The sequence below is a fragment of the Schistocerca piceifrons genome, chromosome 1 (assembly GCF_021461385.2).
Source record: "Schistocerca piceifrons isolate TAMUIC-IGC-003096 chromosome 1, iqSchPice1.1, whole genome shotgun sequence".
Classification (NCBI taxonomy): Eukaryota; Metazoa; Arthropoda; class Insecta; order Orthoptera; family Acrididae; genus Schistocerca; species Schistocerca piceifrons.
Genome location: NC_060138.1, coordinates 339,336,642 through 339,359,430, shown reverse-complemented (window position 1 = coordinate 339,359,430; position 22,789 = coordinate 339,336,642).

Genomic DNA, 22,789 nt, shown 5'->3' with positions numbered 1-22,789 from the left:
ATCAAAGCCCTGGCATAGGATGTGGTTCAGTTGTTCCAGTCAGGGGTGGTATAGTGGGTGACAAAGGGGACACACCTTTGTGACTGGATTTTGGGGAGTGGTGTGAGGATTGGGGCTGTGAGGGAAAATGGCATGGGAGAGCTGTTTGCGGTCTAGGTCAGGGGATAGTGCCTGTCTTTTAAGGCCTTGGTGAGACTCTCAGCGTACTGAGCAAGGGAGCTTTTGGCACTGTAGATACGCCATCCCTGGGTAGCCAGGCTATATGGTAAGGATTTTTTGCTGCGAAAGGGATGACACCAGTAAAAAAGCTTAGTAATAATTTGTAATAGTATTTTCACTGGTGTGATACCGTCGTACATGTCTCCCTTTCTTCTGCTAAACTTTTCATCTCTACATACCCTGACGTTCTTCATAATCTTAGTTTGTGTATTCTTATCTTTGTGTAGCTGTACAGTAGCTGCTGTTCAGGAACGAACTAACGAAAATGGAGACACATGTGTTGGAAAACATTGCGTCTATAGCTTTGAAGATTCCTCACCTGACAGAATTGTATGAGAACTCTACATCGATGCCAATGGCAGTGCGGACGACGTCTGAGTGATACTCAGTCTCCTACCACACTTTAGGAACCATAATGAGTCCTGTTGTTGCCATCATCAGGCCACATAGAGCTGCAACATCATCCGCACCACCATACATTTGTTCTTCTGCAAACCCCAGCAGAAAGAAGTCGATTGAGTTAACACAAAAGTTTTCTGAGTATGGTACCCCGTCCTGTTGTAAATAACAGTTACTAATAAAACCAACGTTTTGGCCTTTTTCTAGATCTGTTGGTGTATTTTTGTTGCTGTGAGCCACTTACGCTTTGTCATGACTGCATTCCTGGTCATAACGTTACGTTATAATTTTAAAAACGATGATATTATTGATCGCTGCTGGTGGAAGGATTGGGAAATTTTATTGTGATAGGTTTCCTGTGGTGCACGGTATGAATATCTGCTGTCATCTGTTGCCCCTTGCAGTGTGTGGTATGATCGGTAGTTAACAGCGAATGGGATGTGGATTCTTGTTTTCCTTGTGCTTGACGTAGATTGTTCAAAAGATGCAGACTTTAATCAAGCACCCAAGAATTGATGCTGATGTAGCCAAGGGACTGAGTTCCAGAATCCCAGTTCCACCCTGAATTTATGTAGTGCCAAAAATACACATTGAAAGGTATCCCTTAAGGCTCAAAATTGTTCAAATGGCTCTGAGCACTATGTGACTTAACATCTGAGGTCATCAGTCGCCTAGAACATAGAACTAATTAAATCTAACTAACCTAAGGACATCACACACATCCATGCCCGAGGCAGGATTCGAACCTGCGACCGTAGCGGTCGCTCGGCTCCATACTGTAGCGCCTAGAACCGCACGGCCACTCCGGCCGGCTGTCCCTTAAGGCCGACTGTGAATGGATTCAAATCTCCTGCTTACAACTTGGCAAAGCCTACAAATTAAGATATCTAGTTGGCAAAACGGATTCTTATGTGAAGCGACCTGTTGATTTATGTTTGTCATCAATACTCTAAAAGGCAAGGAAAACATTACGAGCCAAAGGACGGTGTAGCAGTGTGTTGCCCCTTATCCATTAGTACCCGACTTATTCTCGGAGACCTTTACAGTAACAGCACTTTTTTCAGCTCTTTTACATCCACGCTGCTGGTTCAGATAGGTGGACGCCACGTTCGCTATATACAGGGTGTTTCAAAAATGACCGGTATATTTGAAACGGCAATAAAAACTAAACGAGCAGCGATAGAAATACACCGTTTGTTGCAATATGCTTGGGACAACAGTACATTTTCAGGCGGACAAACTTTCGAAATTACAGTAGTTACAATTTTCAACAACAGATGGCGCTGCAAGTGATGTGAAAGATATAGAAGACAACGCAGTCTGTGGGTGCGCCATTCTATACGTCGTCTTTCTGCTGTAAGCGTGTGCTGTTCACAACGTGCAAGTGTGCTGTAGACAACATGGTTTATTCCTTAGAACAAAGGATTTTTCTGGTGTTGGAATTCCACCGCCTAGAACACAGTGTTGTTGCAACAAGACGACGTTTTCAACGGAGGTTTAATGTACCCAAGGGCCCGAAAAGCGATACAATAAAGGATCTGTTTGAAAAATTTCAACGGACTGGGTGATCCAACAGTGGCCTCGGGTTTCCGTTCGCCATGTTGCAGCTGCGGTCCAAATGACGCCAACGTCCACGTATCGTCTCATGCGCCAGAGTTTACACCTCTATCCATACAAAATTCAAACGCGGCAACCCCTCAGCGCCGCTACCATTGCTGCACGAGAGACATTCGCTAACGATATAGTGCACAGGATTGATGACGGCGATATGCATGTGGGCAGCATTTGGTTTACTGACGAAGCTTATTTTTACCTGGACGGCTTCGTCAATAAACAGAACTGGCGCATATGGGGAACCGAAAAGCCCCATGTTGCAGTCCCATCGTCCCTGCATCCTCAAAAAGTACTGGTCTGGGCCGCCATTTCTTCCAAAGGAATCATTGGCCCATTTTTCAGATCCGAAACGATTACTGCATCACGCTATCTGGACATTCTTCGTGAATTTGTGGCGGTACAAACTGCCTTAGACGACACTGCGAACACCTCGTGGTTTATGCAAGATGCTGCCCGGCCACATCGCACGGCCGACGTCTTTAATTTCCTGAATGAATATTTCGATGATCGTGTGATTGCTTTGGGCTATCCGAAACATACAGGAGGCGGCGTGGATTGGCCTCCCTATTCGCGACATGAACCCCTGTGACTTCTTTCTGTGGGGACACTTGAAAGACCAGGTGTACCGCCAGAATCAGAAACAATTGAACAGCTGAAGCAGTACATCTCATCTGCCTGTGAAGCCATTCCGCCAGACACGTTGTCGAAGGTTTCGGGTAATTTCATTTAGAGACTACGCCATATTATTGCTACGCATGGCGGATATGTGGAAAATATCGTACTATAGTGTTTCCCAGACCGCAGCGCCATCTGTTGTTGAAAATTGTAACTACTGTAATTTCGAAAGTTTGTCTGCCTGAAAATGTACTGTTGTCCCAAGCATATTGCAACAAACGGTGCATTTCTATCGCTGCTCGTTTAGTTTTTATTGCCGTTTCAAATATATCGGTCATTTTTGAAACACCCTGTAGGACCATGGTGAGACGGACGTACACAGGTTTCGAGAACATTTGAACAAAGTCCACGAGACGATCTACTCATGCTTGAAGTAGAGAAAAATAATGCAATTCTGTTCCTATACGTGGAAGTATATAGGACGATGTATGGTATACTTGGGCACAGAGTATGTCAGAAGGCATATGAACAGGTATTTGCACGCCCAATCCCACAACCACCCAACGCAGAAGAACTGAGAATCCACGTCTCATCTGCCAATGACAACCAATCAGGACACACGCTGTAGAAGGCAGTAGACGAATGCAGACACGCTGTAAGAGGCAATAGACGACTGCAGATTCCCACTCCATTCACCTCAGGAAACGTATTCCAATAAAGTTCTCCACTTCTTCCACCCCTAGCGATCAATAATATAATCGTTTTTAAAACTGTGTCACTCTGAACAACACAAAAATACACCAGTATAAGCAGAAGATGACTACTTTATCAGTAGCCGAAACGCTGATTTCATGTTGATTTTTATGTTAACGGACTGTGGGCGCGGAAGCAAGTGCAATTACAGGTGTATCAAGTGAGTGTACAGTGAGTGTAATGGCAAGGTGTTCCCTCATCTGTCCCAATACAGTGGCGCGAAAATGTCATTAAGAAATGAGCACTCAGTGTTAGCGTAGTGGGGAGGGTCACCACCCTGTTAGAAAATGGTGATCTAAGGCAATTGTGGAACAGCAAACTTCTCCATCATATCCGGGTATTGTGCTCCCGGTTACAATGGATACGTGCGACATGAGTGGTTCAGCGGTGGCAATCTTCAGCAGCCAGCACTACACTCTCACTTGCCAGCTATCACGCTCATGCCCCGCAGTGCCATGCGGATCTTCAGTCTCCGATACCCCTCAGTTATACCTCTTCACTTTGCCACAGGCATGAAATGTGGCCTCTCGTCAACGGACAGGCATCATATTCGGTTCATTTCAGCGTCAGCTCAGTGAACTGTTTCCGACGAGCGCTATAATCTGGCCGAAAGCGTGCAGCAGTTGCAGTTCGTAACACCATAAGCGCAAGCGTCTCCGATCTCAGCGGACTTGATTCTGTGAAAGAACATGTGTATGGCAATCGCGTGACTGATATTGCAAATCTTTAACACAAGAGTAAAAAAAAAAAAAATGGTTCAAATGGCTCTGAGCACTATGGGACTTAACTGCTGAGGTCATCAGTCCCCTAGAACTACTTAAACCTAACTAACCTAAGCACATCACAGACATCCATGCCCGAGGCAGGATTCGAGCCTGCGACCGTAGCGGTCGCGCGGTTCCAGACTGAAGCGCCTAGAACCGCTCGGCCACTACGGCCGGCTGATCATATTAAATCCATTTTCTCGTCGAAAGTTGTTTCTACGTTATGTAAGCCCATTTACGATTCTATGTTTTCATTGTACTTTATAAATACTAATACAATTTACGTACGTCAATTGTATTAATATTTAGTTTATAGATATTAATACAATTTATGTACGTCAATTAGGTACAATGTAACTGTGTTCCATACATTGTACCCAATTGACGTTCCTAAATTGTATTAATATTTAGTTTATTGACGTACGTAAATTGTATTAATATTTAGTTTATAAATTATTGATGTGACAAAGAATGACTAGTCCACATTCTAAGTCGTTGAGGACCCATTCAGTTGCTGCTGCTTCTTCACTGATAGCATAAAACGCCTCTTCTCCTTTTATAGCCCCTCTCATGACATCTAATGGCCAATTCCGCATTACATATGGCCTGGATAGTTTTGAGCAGATTGTGTGTTATACATGTAGCTTTTATCCACTGAAATGTAGTTCCGAGCAGTGGGTGGGAGCTTAGAACTGGACTGTGTTTGCGGGTCCTAGATACGGTGTGACAGGGTTACGGTGCAGAGTGGCGAAGTGAAGGGGCCTGAGGGTGAGTCCCGCAGCGCCCTGGCACGCTGCCGCAGGCGGCACGCAGCAGATATCGACCTGCCCCAAACTCGCCTTAAACGTGTTAGCCGTGCAGGGCTGCGCCTCGCCAGGGCAGCGGAATTGCGTTCCGCGTCTCGAAGCTTCGGCGCTGGAGGACGACGCGCGAAGGCGGGGACGCGCGGCGGGTCACCAGCCTCCCAGGGGCACAGCCGTTGCGTATCACAAGGTTTCATCGCTGACAGAGAAAGTGCGTCACCTCGGACGCTCACAGTAGTATGAAAATGCCCTTAGAATGTAAAACGCCCATCCCAGAAACAGTGGTATGAATGCACGACTGCACATCTTACTGTAGGGCAAGACAAGAGCGCACGTCTAAACGGGGGATTGTCTTACTTTGCATTTATACAGGGTGTTACAAAAAGGTACGGTCAAACTTTCAGGAAACATTCCTCACAAACAAAGAAAGAAAATATGTTATGTGTACATGTGTCCGGAAACGCTTACTTTCCATGTTAGAGCTCATTTTATTACTTCTTTTCAAATCACATTAATCATGGAATGTTTTACACAGCAACAGAACGTACCAGCGTGACTTCAAACACTTTGTTACAGGAAATGTTCAAAATGTACTCCGTTAGCGAGGATACATGCATCCACCCTATGTTGCATGGAATCCCTGATGCGCTGATGCAGCCCTGGAGAATTGCGTATTGTATCACAGCCGTCCACAATACGAGCACGAAGAGTCTCTACATTTGGTACCGGGGTTGCGTAGACAACAGCTTTCAAATGCCCCCATAAATGAAAGTCAAGAGGGTTGAGGTCAGGAGAGCGTGGAGGCCATGGAATTGGTCCGCCTCTACCAATCCATCGGTCACCGAATCTGTTGTTGAGAAGCGTATGAACACTTCGACTGAAATGTGCAGGAGCTCCATCGTGCATGAACCACATGTTGTGTCGTACTTGTAAAGGCACATGTTCTAGCAGCACAGGTAGAGTATCCCGTATGAAATCATGATAACGTGCTCCATTGAGCGTAGGTGGAAGAACATCGGGCCCAATCGAGACATCACCAACAATGCCTGCCCAAACGTTCACAGAAAATCTGTGTTGATGACGTGATTGCACAGTTGCGTGCCGATTCTCGTCAGCCCACACATGTTGATTGTGAAAATTTACAATTTGATCGCGTTGGAATGAAGCCTCATCCGTAAAGAGAACATTTGCACTGAAATTAGGATTGACACATTGTTGGATAAACCATTCGCAGAAGTGTAACGTGGAGGCCAATCAGCTGCTGATAGTGCCTGCACACGCTGTACATGGTACGGAAACAACTGGTACTCCCGTAGCACTCTCCATACAGTGACGTGGTCAACGTTACCTTGTACAGCAGCAACTTCTCTGACGCTGACATTAGGGTTATCGTCAACTGCACGAAGAATTGCCTCGTCCATTGCAGGTGTCCTCGTCGTTCTAGGTCTTCCCCAGTCGCGAGTCATAGGCTGGAATGTTCCGTGCTCCCTAAGACGCCGATCAATTGCTTCGAACGCCTTGCTGTCCGGACACCTTCGTTCTGGAAATCTGTCTCGATACAAACGTACCGCGCCACGGCTATTGCCCCGTGCTAATCCATACATCAAATGGGCATCTGCCAACTCCGCATTTGTAAACATTGCACTGACTGCAAAACCACGTTCGTGGTGAACACTAACCTGTTGATGCTACGTAGTGATGTGCTTGATGCTAGTACTGTAGAGCAATGAGTCGCATGTCAACACAAGCACCGAAGTCAACATTACCTTCCTTCAATTGGGCCAACTGGCGGTGAATCGAGGAAGTACAGTACACACTGACGAAACTAAAATGAGCTCAAACATGGAAATTAAGCATTTCCGGACACATGTCCACATAACATCTTTTCTTTATTTGTGTGCGAGGAATGTTTCCTTAAAGTTTGGCCGTACCTTTTTGTAACATCCTGTATACGCCATATTCACTTTCAATTCACATCCTGCAGAGATTTTAGCCGAATAACGAAAGGTCTGGCCCAATTAAAAAAAGAACGTGAAATGATCATTACCAAATAATTTAATTACACAAAGGATAATGCGAAGTTGATCAGCTTTCCGAAAAATAAAGAGAGCGCTTACCAGAGACCTGCACGCCTTACCTGACTAGGCACCTGCAACTGAATGCCCGACCTGGCTCCCTGTGTCCTAACGTTCCGGCCCAGGAGTTGGGTGGGGGAAGAGTACCAGCTGACCACAATGGATGCGAAAATGGTGGTTCGATCACGTAATCCTTTTTGGTCCCAGTATTGCCTACTCAGAAGTTTGAGTTGGCGATACTACATCAGTGGTGTCATAGACTAATAAAACCCTCACCCGAGTCTCACAGTTGACAACGGAAACGCCTTTTTCTGACAGTTGCCGATAGTGGTCACCGGGGGATCCAACGGATGAAGTGATGCGTGCACACTGAGCAACGCCTTCAGAGTCAATGTTACTTATAATCCGTCTTGATTGCGAAAATGTCTATTCACATGACCGGTTTCGTTTCCTCTAGAACCATCTTCAAATCTGAAACGATAATGACACTAATTTACGAGTACTATTTCACAAATGCAAAACTGTTTTCGTCCTATCCCATCAACATCAAATGTACCGGAACGTACCTGCAATTTCGGTTACAAGTCTACACCACGCCATGTATATAGAAATCGCCTTTTGTTTTAGGTCGTACAAAAATCATATTTACATTGTGTATTTTAATTTTGACAAATACAGATTTTAACCTTGACCTCTACAGATTTTGACTAAGTATTTTTAGAGATAAAAGTAAATTACAAAAATATACTTAATACAGTATGTGCATATGTAATGTAACAAATGTACCAGATGGCTACTTGTCGGTAATAGTTTTATAATTAATATAAATGACGTGCATTCTGCCAAACAGTTTCATGTGACGCAGCATGTAAAGGTTGCTGTGTGTGGACGGGTTACTCCTGTAACCGAAATTTCAGGTACGTTCCGGTCCATTTGATGTTGATCGGATAGGATGAAAAAAGTTTTGCATTTGTGAAATAATAAATTAGTATCATTATCGTCTCAGATCTGAAGATGGTTCTAGAGGAAACGAAACTGGTCATGTGAATAAACATTTTCGCAATCAAGACGGATTATAAGTAACATTGTATAACCAGTGATTGCGGTATCCCATCAGGCATTATGTCTGTTTTTGCAAAGCCTTCAGAGTCTCGACTAAGAGCGCCCTCTGTCACCGCGATGTAGGATAGCCGATAGCAGCTACACGTCCATCCCCAGTCTCAGTCTTCGACAATGACCAGACTTAATCTTCTGTGGACTGGCAAGACAGCCAATCCACTAGGACGGGAGGCCAAAGGGCACGCGTTTAACTCACGCAGGATGGCGTGAAGTCTGGAACAGTTAAAGGAATAGAGACTAGCAAAAAAGGTACGTACCTTCTGGAATACTTAACTTTAATCCATAATTGGTGAACATCGGTCTGACGGTACATGCATCACAAGATAAATAGCAAATGATAATGGCGCCTTGCTAGGTCGTAGCAAATGAGGTAGCTGAAGGCTATGCTATCGTCTCGGCAAATGAGAGCGTAATTTGTCAGTGAACCATCGCTAGCAAAGTCGGCTGTACAACTGGGGCGAGTGCTAGGAAGTGTCTCTAGACCTGCCGTGTGGCGGCGCTCGGTCTGCAATCACTGACAGTGGCGACACGCGGGTCCGACGTATACTAACGGACCGCGGCCGATTTAAAGGCTACCACCTAGCAAGTGTGGTGTCTGGCGGTGACACCACATTCCTCCCCCGCAAATCGGCAGACGGTTGTGGCATAAGGCTTCCGCCCGCGTGGAGAGGACCCCATGTTGACGTATGCGAGGAGGTGGGGAGCCTAACAACAGGCGAGGCTGTGCCACCCGCACCCTGCCATTCGGTCCGAGGGGAGCTAGGAAACGCCTGAAAACCTAGTCCAGGGTGCACGCCAACATGCGGTGTATGCGCCCGCAGAGAGACAGGAGGGGCCGTAGGGTCAACCTCCATCGGTTCGGGGCACCCGACGGGCGAAGACGACGTACGGTCCGGAGCGGGCAAGAAGTCCATGGCGGAGAACAACTGGTCACGGGAAGCGATCGGCGGCGCGTGACCCAAGGAGGCGCCCGGCAGTTGCAGCGACGCGTCCACTGCGGGCGTCGCCGGCGGGAGAACAGGCGGCGGCGGCGGCGGCGCGTCACCATGGGGCAAAGTGGAAGGCAGCGTCGGTAACACCTGGGGCTGAGGCGAGCCAGTAGATGGGTCCCCAGGGCGCTGACCGGACGGCACCGTCGCTGAAAGCAGATGGGGAGCGGCAGATCCCGTGCGACGACAGAGGCGCAGCTGATTGAGATGCCGACGCACCTCACCAGAGGCCCCCAAAACCAGATGCATAGCGCGGCCGAGGCAGCGAAGAATGCGCCCTTCGAGCCAACGTCGTGAACCTCGATAGTTGCGGTAGTAGACAACGTCGCCTGGGGCAAAAGCAGGTGTCTGCCGCTGCACAGGAACCTGATGCGGCGGATGTAGCAAAGACATCAAGGTTCGATGAGGGCGACCGTGAAGCAACTCAGCCGGCGAGCGACCATCTCGAGGCTGAGAGCGATACGAGGACAAAAAGAGCAATAACGCGTCCTCCCGAGAATGCGACTCTTTGAACTTCAACATCTGTGACTTGAAAGTCCTGACCAATCGTTCAGCGGCACCGTTTGACTGTGGCGAAAACGGCGCGGACGTCAGATGTTGAATACCATTGGCCTTGCAGAATGACTGAAATTCTGCGGACGTGAATTGCGGGCCATTGTCGGAAACAATAGTCTGTGGAAGACCTTCAATGCAAAAGATAGCAGATAACGCTTGGATCGTGGCAGATGACGTCGTGGAAGACATCCGGACATCAAAAGGAAAATTACTGAATGAATCTACCACAACCAACCATCGAGCATTCCAAAATGGACCAACAAAATCGATGTGTAAGCGTTGCCAAGGGGAAGTGACTTTTGGATTTCCGCGGTGGTGCGGATTGTTGTTCGGCACACGCCATGCAAGAAGAGCACATATTCGTAATCGCAGCATCGATTCCGAACCAAGTACAGTGCTGACGAGCAAGTTGTTTCGTTCTCACTGTACCCCAATGTCCTTGGTGGAGAAGCTTTAAGACAGAGGACTGTAACGAACGTGGGACCACGACCCGGGACTGATCATTATCAGAACGCAACAGCAAAACACCACGTCGTACAAAAAGTCTCTCCTTGTGAGCAAAAAATCTGCGAACAAACGGATCCCCGATCCATGACTTTGACAAGGGCCATTGCGAAGCAACAAAACGCAGAACGATAGCAAGGACAGGGTCTGCAGCTGTGGCTGTAGCTACACGACGAAAATCAATCGGAAACGATTCGACAACGTCATCAGTTTCCGAATCAATGAACATGCAAGCAAGTTCGGAGGAATCGAATGCTCTATCCTCAGCAACAGGCAAACGGGACAACGCATCGGCGTTTCCGTGCTGAGCAGTGGACCGATACAACATATCGTAGCGGCACTGCGAGAGGAAAATTGACCAGCGAATGAATTTCTGCGCTGTACGTGGAGGTACAGGCTTGCTCGGATGAAAAAGCGATGTCAAAGGTTTGTGGTCTGTGATGATGGTAAAGTGACGACCATACAAGAAATCATGAAACTTTGTAACACCAAATACGAGAGCCAAAGCTCCTTTCTCGATCTGTGAATAATTTCTTTGCGCAGACGAGAGCAACTTGGACGCAAAGGCAATAGGGCGATCGTGCGATCCATCTTTGTGCGCAAGCACAGCACCGACCCCGAAATCCGATGCATCCACCATCAACAAAAGGGGCTTCCTGGGATCGAATGCCGTAAGGCAAGTATTGGAAAGCAACGCCGATTTCAACTGGCGAAAGGCGCGTTCGCACTCCGTCGTCCAGACGAACGGAACACCTTTACGGCGTAAGCGATGAAGCGGAGCTGAAATGGAAGAGGCGCGGCGCACATATTTATGGTAATAATTTATTTTTCCCAGCACACTCTGTAGCTGCTTCAAATTCTGCGGCGAAGGCAAGTCTTGTATGGCACAGAGGTGCTCTAGACTCGGATGTATGCCTTGGGCATTGAGTACATGGCCCAGATAGGGTAAGTCACGAGCAAAAAACACATATTTGTCCTTCCGCAAGCAAAGACCATTTTGTCGCAAGACCTGAAATAATGTTCTGAGATTGGCTAAATGTTCGTCTTCCGTCTTTCCGGAGATCACAATATCGTCTAGATAGTTTGCTGCAGTAGGGACCGACGCACAAACAGTTTGTAGATATTGCTGAAACAGTGCAGGGGCGGATGCACACCCGAATGGCAATCGTTTGAATCGGTACAACCCAAGATGCGTGCTAACCACTAAAACGCGCTGGGATTCTTCATCCACCGGTATTTGCAAGTACGCATCTGCTAGGTCCAACTTCGAAAAATATTTACCCGGGCACAGTTTGTCAAAAAGATCTTCCGGGCGGGGTAAAGGAAAAGTTGCAGTCACTAGTTGTGGATTCACTGTTGCCGTGAAGTTCACGCAAAGTCTCAATTTTCCGGAAGGTTTTTGCAAAATTACTAAGGGTGATGCCCAGAGAGAAGACCGCACACGTTCAATTACACCTTGTGATTCCAAATCGTGTAATGTTCTTGCGACCTCATCACGCAATGCGTGGGGAACATTGCGCGCTCTGAAAAATTTCGGTTGCGCGTTTACTTTCAGTTCCAAATGTGCTTTATAGTTCTGAGCGCAACCAAGGCCCGGTGCAAAAATGTCTGCAAATTATTCACATAGACGAGAAACACTGGCTGAAGGCACAGTCTGGTTCACTGATAGGACCCGATTGACTATAGACAAGTTAAAGAACTGAAGTAAATCTAAACCAAACAAGTTCACTGCAGAAGAAGAACTCAGGACGTACAATGACACAAGTTTTTTTTGTCCCTTGTATGTTGCAAGAAGGCTGCACTGTCCTAACACAGGGATTGATTGTCCTGAATAACTACTTAACATTTGTGGCACGCAACAGAGGGGTGTCCAGCTGATTGTATGTGTCTTGATTGATCAAGGAAACTGCAGCTCCGGTATCGAGCTGGAATGGTATCACGTTGCCAGTAATGTCCAAGACTACAAAAAGTTTATTGTCCTGCTGACGACAAGAGCGACTGTCTCGTGCAACGTGAACTGACACTGGTACAGAATCATTTGCGACGTGACGGGATTTCTGGCGATGTCGACGCACACTATCTGTGAGACGAACACAGTCACTGTTAGAGAGAGTGGCACTGGGTGGAGTGGAATGAACTACATGAATTTCCATGGGCGAAGGTTCACGAGCCTGAGTATTCTGGGTTCGATTCCGATTCCGGCATGAAGCAAAGGGCCTGTAATGGTTGTGAGTGTCCGATCGGAGCTTTTTCTGGCAAACACTCTGAACATGTCCTCGTTTATTACAGAAAAAGCAAATAGCTTGGCGTGACGGGCAATTCTCACGCGAATGTCTAGTAGCACACCGTGGGCATGATTTTAGCACTGCATTTGCTTGCTTGCGCGGCACACGTGGCTGAGAGCTTGGCATCAGCTGTGCGGACGGGCGCGAGGGCTGTTTATTGTTCCGTGCAGCTGTGCAGCTCGCCCAGTGGGCCAGTTAATGTGACACGGCTGGTGAAGTTTCAAATGATTCCTGAGCAAAGTCAAGTGTGTCCTGCCGATCCAATATGTCTATCACTTGTTGAAGGGAGGGATTGACTAGTTTCAAAATCTGTTCCCGTATACGAACATCAGAAACGTTCTGTGCAATTGCATCAAATGGTTCAAATGGCTCTGAGCACTATGGGACTTAACTGCTGAGGTCATTAGTCCCCTAGAACTTAGAACTAGTTAAACCTAACTAACCTAAGGACATCACAAACATCCATGCCCGAGGCAGGATTCGAACCTGCGACCGTAGCGGTCTTGCGGTTCCAGACTGCAGCGCCTTTAACCGCACGGGCAATTGCATCACGTACCATAGTATCTGAATAAGGAAGTCCACATTCACACTCAAAAGCACAATCCCTAGTAAGGCCTTGCAAAGTTGCAACCCACTCCCTATTAGTCTGACCGGCCGTATGTTTTGTACGAAAGAAGGTATACCTTTTTGCAACTACATTGACTGATTCTTTGAAATATGCATCGAATGCAGACAAAATTTCGTCGTAGGACAGAGTTGCTACGTCGCGTCGGGGAAATAATTTCACTATCACACGGTACGTCTGGACGCCTACGGATGCTAACAAAAAAGGCTGCCGCCCATTACCTTGAATTCTGTAGGCGGCGAGATGGAATCCAAATTGGCGTGACCACTCCGTCCAGCTTTCCAGTGCCACATCAAAAGGACAAAAAGGTGGTGCAACTGCGTGTTGTGGCTGCGTGAGCAGTGGAGCGGCGGCAGCCGCATCGTTTTGCATTGCACGTTGACCCTGGACGAGCTGTCCAAAGGCATCCAGTAAGGCCGGCGTCTGCTGATTCTGCAAGCCATAAAATTTGGACAGTACATCTGGAGATTGTGGCGAAGCCATGACACAAGTAAATTAGGGCAACAGCAAGACGAACGCAAAATCCCATCCTCGTCGCCAACTTTTGTGGACTGGCAAGACAGCCTATCCACTAGGACGGGAGGCCAAAGGGCACGTGTTTAAGCTCACGCAGGATGGCGTGAAGTCTGGAACAGTTAAAGGAATAGAGACTAGCAAAAAAGGTACATAGCTTCTGGAATACTTAACTTTAATACATAATTGGTGAACATCGGTCTGACGGTACATGCATCACAAGATAAATAGCAAATGATAATGGCGCCTTGCTAGGTCGTAGCAAATGACGTAGCTGAAGGCTATGCTAACTATCGTCTCGGCAAATGAGAGCGTAATTTGTCAGTGAACCATCGCTAGCAAAGTCGGCTGTACAACTGGGGCGAGTGCTAGGAAGTGTCTCTAGACCTGCCGTGTGGCGGCGCTCTGTCTGCAATCACTGACAGTGGCGACACGCGGGTCCGACGTATACTAACGGACCGCGGCCGATTTAAAGGCTACCACCTAGCAAGTGTGGTGTCTGGCGGTGACACCACATAGTCAGACTCCGACAGTTTGCTCGTGCATTAGAAGCGTTCTCACTCGAAATACATGGTGCAACTCGAGCATTTCAAGTGAGAATGTTCCGAGATGTGCTTCACTCGTCATGTAAATGCAAAAATTGGCACAAATATGCATTTTTTACAATGTATTATGGATTTTAACAACTGATGATGATCGTATGACATTGATGGCCAGGAGTTCCACCTGGAGAAGTTCGGCCACCAAGTTGCAAGTCTTTTCTATTGACGCCACATTGGGCAACTTGTATATAGATGATGAAGATATGATGATGCGGTCAACACAGCATCCAGTGCCCGAGCGGAGAAAATCTCCGACCCGTCTGGGATTTGAACCCGGGTGTACTGCATGGCAGTCAGACGCACTAACCACTCAGCTAAGGAGTCGGACTTCAACAATTTCAAAGCATCAAAGGAATGCTACATATGTAAACATGACGAAATAAATCTCGGGTGAACAGCCAGGTGTGAGTGTACGAAGGACACAATATTTCGGCAATCGACCTTGTTGCCATCATCAGGTGTGCTGATGTACTGCCAGGGGACGGCAGGCGTGAAGTATATATCAGATTCACCATCCCCCTCCCTCGAGGGGGTGTTCCGAAATATTGTGTCGTTTGTACACTCACACTAGGCTGTTCACGCGAGATTTATTTCGTCATGAAATACGATAGAAGAAATTGAAGAAACACATATTTAAACATGTCAAGTTCCGCAAGGTGCCTTTTTAGCTGTCTACATTTTTACTTGTAACAAATGTGTTTGTAATTTTCTTTTTGAGGAATCTTTGTGGAATGTGAAATACATTCTCCTTTAAAACGTTAACGTGGCATGAGTAATGAACGCACAGTTGAACATGACATATAGTCAAAAAGTTTTTGAAGGTATGTAAATGTGTAATTGCATTTTTTCATTTGCGCTATTCAACAAAAATAATGATGGCAAATGCACTATGTGTAAATGCACAGCCGGCCGGTGTGGCCGAGCGGTTCTCGCCGCTTCAGTCTGGAACCACGCGACCGCTACGGTCGTAGGTTCGAATCCTGCCTCGGGCATGGATCTGTGTGATGTCCTTAGGTTACTTCTAAGTTCTAGGGGACTGATGACCTCAGATATTAAGTCCCATAGTGCTCAGAGGCATTTGTAAATGCACAATGCTACTTATCTCAAGATGACAGTCGTACCTGTCGAAAATCGTCCATAAAAATAGTTTTGAACACGATCTCGGCTATAAAAAATGCCGTTTAAGTACATACAGCTCGCTCGTTTTCATTTCTCATTACGAGAAACTTCAATAGAAGCGTGCATATTTTTAAAGCCATGACGGAAATTGTGTGCGTCGTCTTGGGTATGTCCGGACTGCTGTCGCGAGATCCCCTCCGTGTCTGACTTCAAGTTAATGAGTTCAGCGTATACTGCAACAAAGACTTGCACGCTAATATTCACGATGAACGAAACCGACCGATCGCGACTACATACTGTTTCAGGGTATCCTAGAGTTCATATCTGCGTCGGTTGTATTTCCTTCTTCTACGTGCCTCCCCTGCAAAACATAGTCCAAGCCGCGAACCTTACAGGGAAGGCGGCGCTGACCTCTCCCGCTGTTTTACTGCTAAGCACCGGCCGGAGTGGCCGAGTGGTTCTAGGCGCTACAGTCTGAAACCGTGCGACCGCTACGGCCGCAGGTTCGAATCCTGCCTTGGGCATGGATGTGTGTGATGTCCTTAGGTTAGTTAGGTTAAGTAGTTCTAAGTTCTAGGGGACTGATGACCTTAGCAGTTAAGTCCCATAGTGCTCAGAGTCATTTTACTGCTAAGCGGTAGCAGGGACTTTCGTAGCTACAACAGACTGGCACCAATGCAGAGAAGTGGGAAAAAAGGGTCTGCAGCTCTTAAATTGAATATTAGTTAGGTATTCCGTGTCTCCTTCTTACGAAGGGCTGGGTGAAAACGTCGTTGGGATATTTCCACGTATAGGAGAGCTAAGAACGTCTCCTGTTCACGAAGTGTTTAAAATTAAAGATCGCAAGTGGATGATAAGGAACGCCATTTGTCCTAAACGTTGAATGATTTAAGCTTCAATAAATTTCAGGAAGACTGTTTCACAGTGGTCTTAATTAGCTCGAGAAAAGTGTCCTAAAGGTAATGATGAGCTTGAGTGCGAAATGAAGTATTGTTAGGTTGAAATTGTTTTATATACACTGACTACAATTGTAAGTACTTCTTATTACTTATTTAATATCACCTAGGATGTTATATTATCTGTTAAGTTACAATGAACAACACTGAAGCTGTTTAAAATATAGAAGCAGACACTTGGCACTGGTAACAGGCACGCGCTCTTAAATTTCCCTTGTTCGCCTGTACGTAACTCCTTCATCATCAACTAAATAATTTCAGATGGCTTCGATCAAACTTGCGATCCCTAAATAAAAACTTTATATAAATCGAGAGGGGGGAAAATTTACAGCTAGTAAGCAAACTTTGTGCCAATGTGACTTACTGCTGAATGGCGTCGGGTGTGGTGGGGGCGGGGGTAAGACACTCACAGCAGTGCTAGGAGTGGAGGTTGGGGGGAACATGGCAGGGAGGTGACACGTTAAGAGAGTCCGAAACCAGAGATGATAGTGATTAATTTCTCTTGGCCCAGTCGAACAAAATTTCTAAAATGACATGCTCGCCTTCGACTGTTAAATTATTTACTTTTAATGCCTTCTATTGCAATTCTGGCCTATAGCCAGTTTCATGTGGAACACATCGAAAATTTCGTGCCTTAGCACTTGCTAAATTTATTGGTGACAGTCAAAGGAAGAGGGTAGGATGTATTTTTTAAAAGGGATCGGCTGGATTCATTTTAGTGATAAACTAACGGAGGATATTCTTGTTTTTTAACAGGCTACACTTATTCATGTCTGCAGTCATGAACTGGCGTGATTATCATACAATTCTGTCTACGTCATCTTTGTTAACTATCACTGTACCAGTTTATATTGTAAAACATGGCCAACGAACAAGATTTCCGCAACTGACAACTCGAATGTCTTTAACCAAGAATAGTGTAGGAAGGTGACCTTGCGAATGCTACTTTTGGGTTCAGTTCGTTAAATGTACGTCAATCTGAATTTTATTCCCTTTTCAGGGCACAAATGCGTCCTGTTGGTACTATTACTTTGGGACACACTCGTGGAAACGGCTGGAAATTGGAATTACGCGATGTAAGGAGACAGTCAAGGAGAATCAAGGTTCTTTGATCATGAACGACAATTTATTGTACTCGGACATATGGCCCTCATAGGTATACATTTCGAAACATGGTCACAGTACAGAACATTCACAATACAAATTGTAATGTAACATTCGGCTGGGTTCCTTAATACACAAAATGAAATGCGTGAGAAATATTGATTGTATTGTAAGTGGGACCAGGCTCGTGTTGGAGGCGGGAAGTAACACAACGGATAGAGCAAGGGTCATTTAACTCACATGTTCACGTACAGTGAGAAAACGGGCAACGTTTAAATTAACGTTAAGACATTCAGACAACAAACAGAGACGACGAGAGGCGTTCTGACCTGAGAAATGTGGTCGCAAATATCTACTTGTAAATGAAAAAATAGGAAATACAAGAAAATGCTTCACTCATTTAGGCATTCATTGGGTGCGCTATTACGCGTTCTACAACTCGCATAATAGCAACATGTGGTAGCTACTGGACAAAGAACACATGGCGAGCTTCACACTAGCGAGGTAGGACTAAGTACACATAAATAATATATTTACTTAAAAACGCAACCCTTCCGAAATGTGTAAAAAGGAACCGGGAATGAGCGAGGTATATTTGTTGAAACTTAACCGTTTCATGATCATTTGGGAAATATGTGGTGATCCAACTAACAAATGTCACACCATCGAACACACTGACTATATGGCTAAAACAACAATAAATGCAACACGTGGTTTATCACGCGGTTTGTGAGAGAATGTGCAACAATCCTATCAGTTAGGCATTTCATGAAATCTAGCACTTTGAACAAAGTTCATACAGGGTGTTTCAAAAATGACCGGTATATTTGAAACGGCAATAAAAACTAAACGAGCAGCGATAGAAATACATCGTTTGTTGCAATTTGCTTGGGACAACAGTACATTTTCAGGCAGACAAACTTTCGAAATTACAGTAGTTACAATTTTCAACAACAGATGGCGCTGCAAGTGATGTGAAAGAGATAGAAGACAACGCAGTCTGTGGGTGCGCCATTCTGTACGTCGTCTTTCTGCTGTAAGCGTGTGCTGTTCACAACGTGCAAGTGTGCTGTAGACAACATGGTTTATTCCTTAGAACAGAGGATTTTTCTGGTGTTGGAATTCCACCGCCTAGAACACAGTGTTGTTGCAACAAGACGAAGTTTTCAACGGAGGTTTAATGTAACCAAAGGACCGAAAAGCGATACAATAAAGGATCTGTTTGAAAAATTTCAATGAACTGGGAACGTGACAGATGAACGTGCTGGAAAGGTAGGGCGACCGCGTACGGCAACCACAGAGGGCAACCCGCAGCTAGTGCAGCAGGTGATCCAACAGCGGCCTCGGGTTTCCGTTCGCCGTGTTGCAGCTGCGGTCCAAATGACGCCAACGTCCACATATCGTCTCATGCGCCAGAGTTTACACCTCTATCCATACAAAATTCAAATGCGGCAACCCCTCAGCGCCGCTACCATTGCTGCACGAGAGACATTCGCTAACGATATAGTGCACAGGATTGATGACGGCGATATGCATGTGGGCAGCATTTGGTTTACTGACGACGCTTATTTTTACCTGGACAGCTTCGTCAATAAACAGAACTGGCGCATATGGGGAACCGAAAAGCCCCATGTTGCAGTCCCATCGTCCCTGTATCCTCAAAAAGTACTGGTCTGGGCCGCCATTTCTTCCAAAGGATCATTGGCCCATTTTTCAGATCCGAAACGATTACTGCATCACGCTATCTGGACATTCTTCGTGAATTTGTGGCGGTACAAACTGCCTTAGACGACACTGCGAACACCTCGTGGTTCATGCAAGATGGTGCCCGGCCACATCGCACGGCCGACGTCTTTAATTTCCTGAATGAATATTTCGATGATCGTGTGATTGCTTTGGGCTATCCGAAACATACGGGAGGCGGCGTGGATTGGCCTCCCTATTCGCCAGACATGAACCCCTGTGACTTCTTTCTGTGGGGACACTTGAAAGACCAGGTGTACCGCCAGAATCCAGAAACAATTGAACAGCTGAAGCAGTACATCTCATCTGCATGTGAAGCCATTCCGCCAGACACGTTGTCAAAGGTTTCGGGTAATTTCATTCAGAGACTACGCCATATTATTGCTACGCATGGTGGATATGTGGAAAATATCTTACTATAGAGTTTCCCAGACCGCAGCGCCATCTGTTGTTGAAAATTGTAACTACTGTAATTTCGAAAGTTTGTCTGCCTGAAAATGTACTGTTGTCCCAAGCATATTGCAACAAACGGTGTATTTCTATCGCTGCTCGTTTAATTTTTATTGCCGTTTCAAATATACCGGTCATTTTTGAAACACCCTGTACATGTTGGTATTGTGGACTGAACAAAGCACGTTAAGCTACACCCAAAAGGTAAAAGAAAGCTAGTAGATTACTTCCCTAACTAACGTAACTTAAATAAATAAGTTAAGCACAATTACAATTTAAACTAAGCAATTACAATACCTTGATTCATTACCTAATGAGTCCGTTCACAGGAATGTGACCTTTTACTTACAAAACTCACTGTAAGAGTGAGATAGAGAGAGCGAATGCTCCCTTTCTCGGGCGAATACGGGGTAAATGTCCCGTTACGAACAGTGTGGCCAACGGTATCCCTGTGACATCCGGAACTAGAACCTACCTCTGACACCGCCCACTGCTTTCTGCTGTTCTGTCCCACTGGGTTAAGTTCGTACTACTTTGCTATCTCTAACTGCCAAAAAAAATTTTGAAATACACTAACTCACGCCTTCATCCATTCATGGTCATTTGCGGGAAAAATGGGAAACTTAGAAGTCACCAAGGTGATCTCCTTCTAAAATGTACCTGTGCTTGTGTTTGGTAGCATTTCCCATGTAGACGAATACGCAACGATAACCATTCCGTAAACTGAACTGGCACTCATCTACGAAAATCATGCCGGCCTTTGTGGCCGAGCGGTTCTAGGCGCTTCAGTTTGGAACCGCACGACCGCTTCGGTCGCAGGTTCGAATCCTGCCTCAGGCATGGGTGTGTGTGATGTCCTCAGGTTTGTTAGGTTTAAGTAGTTCTAAGTTCTAGGGGACTGATGACCTCAGATGTTAAGTCCCATAGTGCTCAGAGCCATTTGAACCATTTGAACCATTTGAACTATGGTTCATGTCTGGGCCACCTACCCGCTCAGCCACCACCGCCTGTATGGGCAAACTTTGCTGGTGTTCGAAGTCCCGTGCGGGCCAACTTAGTTGTTGTTTGTTAGCGTTTGTGGGCACACATCACCGCTGCGAGCCACTAACACCTGCGCGTCCACAGTTTGATTTTGCGTGCGTCTCGCACCAGCTGGTGCGGGAGTCTACTCAGGCTGCCGCATACCGCCCTGCTTCGGGGCCGAGTCAGCGCCACAACATGGAGGCTGACCACGCCAGCTGCTGCCCAGGCCGCTGCCGTCGCTGGCTGCGAGAAGAGGGGTGCTTTCTGATCCAAGCGCGTTTCACCGTCTTAGTCCAGACTGCACCTCATGGACATTGTCCGCCACCTAGCACCTCTGCAATTGATGTATTCTGATACGCACTAAAAGGTTATCTGTAAACACTTTTTTCATTGTGGGATATCGGGCATCCACCCTGTAACCACCCAGCACATAGCTACAACCATGCCCAGGCTGGTGAACTGTAGGCCTTCCTGACAACTTGTAGCTCAGCACCATGGCCCACAGTAGAGGGCATTCACTCCCAACAGCTACAATTATATGTACCATAGATAATATGAATTATTTTCCTGAGGTGTAATGTATCAGTTGTGTGTCTGTGAAATCTTATGGGACTTAACCGCTAAGGTCGTCAGTCCCTAAGCGTACACACTACTTAACCTAAATTATCCTAAGGACAAACACACTCACCCATGCCCAATGGAGGACTCGAACCTCCTCCGGGACCAGCCGCACAGTCCATGACTGCAGCGCGCTAGACCCCTCAGCTAATCCCGAGCGGCAATGTATCAGTTGAAAGAATATAAATAAATGATGAGATTTAATATTAATGAATACACTATTTTTCGGTGCTACTTATGCAACTAAGCTTAGGACTTTATTTTTCTTTTTTTTTTTCTTTTGCCGGCTATCATTTTGTAAATAAAAATTCGTCTTTGGATTCGAAGGAGCTGTTGCTTTTCAGACTGACAGACTTTAATGTCATTGTGAAAATGATCAAAATTTTTTGTTGATACCTTTTGAGCGGCTGGCAGCTTGAATAATGGACAATAATGATCAATTTTTTCTTCTAGTGCTGTAGCTATAGGCGTTAAAATTCTTCTCAAACTGTGATGGATTATTTATGACGATAATTAACGTGCATAACTTCTTGAAGAGGTACCTATAAGGTGACTATGGATGAACACCACATATTATTCTCAGTGTTCACTTTCGTACAATCAGTACTTTCTTTCTAAGTGGTGAGTTACCCCAGAAAATGAGCAATTATGTGAAGAGCAAAAGTAGCTGAACTTTATTGTTTGAGCCCTTGATTAATATGTTTCTTCCAGTACAAGTTTTCATCAATACTTAAATTTTCTAGCATTGTACTCTGTTTATTGACTCCTGTTTATGCGCTACATCAATTGTTGGTATGGCTATTTATTGTACTGAACTGAAGATAGCGAGGATAAAATGATGATGAATAAGACGAAACAAACACCCAGTCCCTTAGCGGAGATAATCTGTAACCCAGCCAGCCCCCCCCCCCCCCCATCATAACAAGCTGGCGCGCTGTCCACTCACCTATGGTGGCAGAGAGGTGGAACGTCATTCATACATATTAGAAATTGGAGTAGACTCAAAATTAAACCCTGTGGGGTTCTCTTTACAGTTTATTCCGAATCACGATAAATACAGTTCCTATGTAACGAACCTTACCTTCACCATCCAGATGGAGTGGGGACGCTCCATCACCCGACTGTAGGAGCGGTTTGGCGCCTGCCCATTTAGCGCACTGCATTTGGTCTGAGTGAGTATGCAGAATGAGTCGCAGGTGAGCTCGATGTGATAGTCACTCATCAGACTGTGGAAAGTAGAATCGAAGTTTAATAATTGTTGATTCACGTTAGGTCTGTACGAAATGAGACAGTATACACTGAAGTGGTTCAAACGGTTCATAGCACTATGCGACTTAACTTC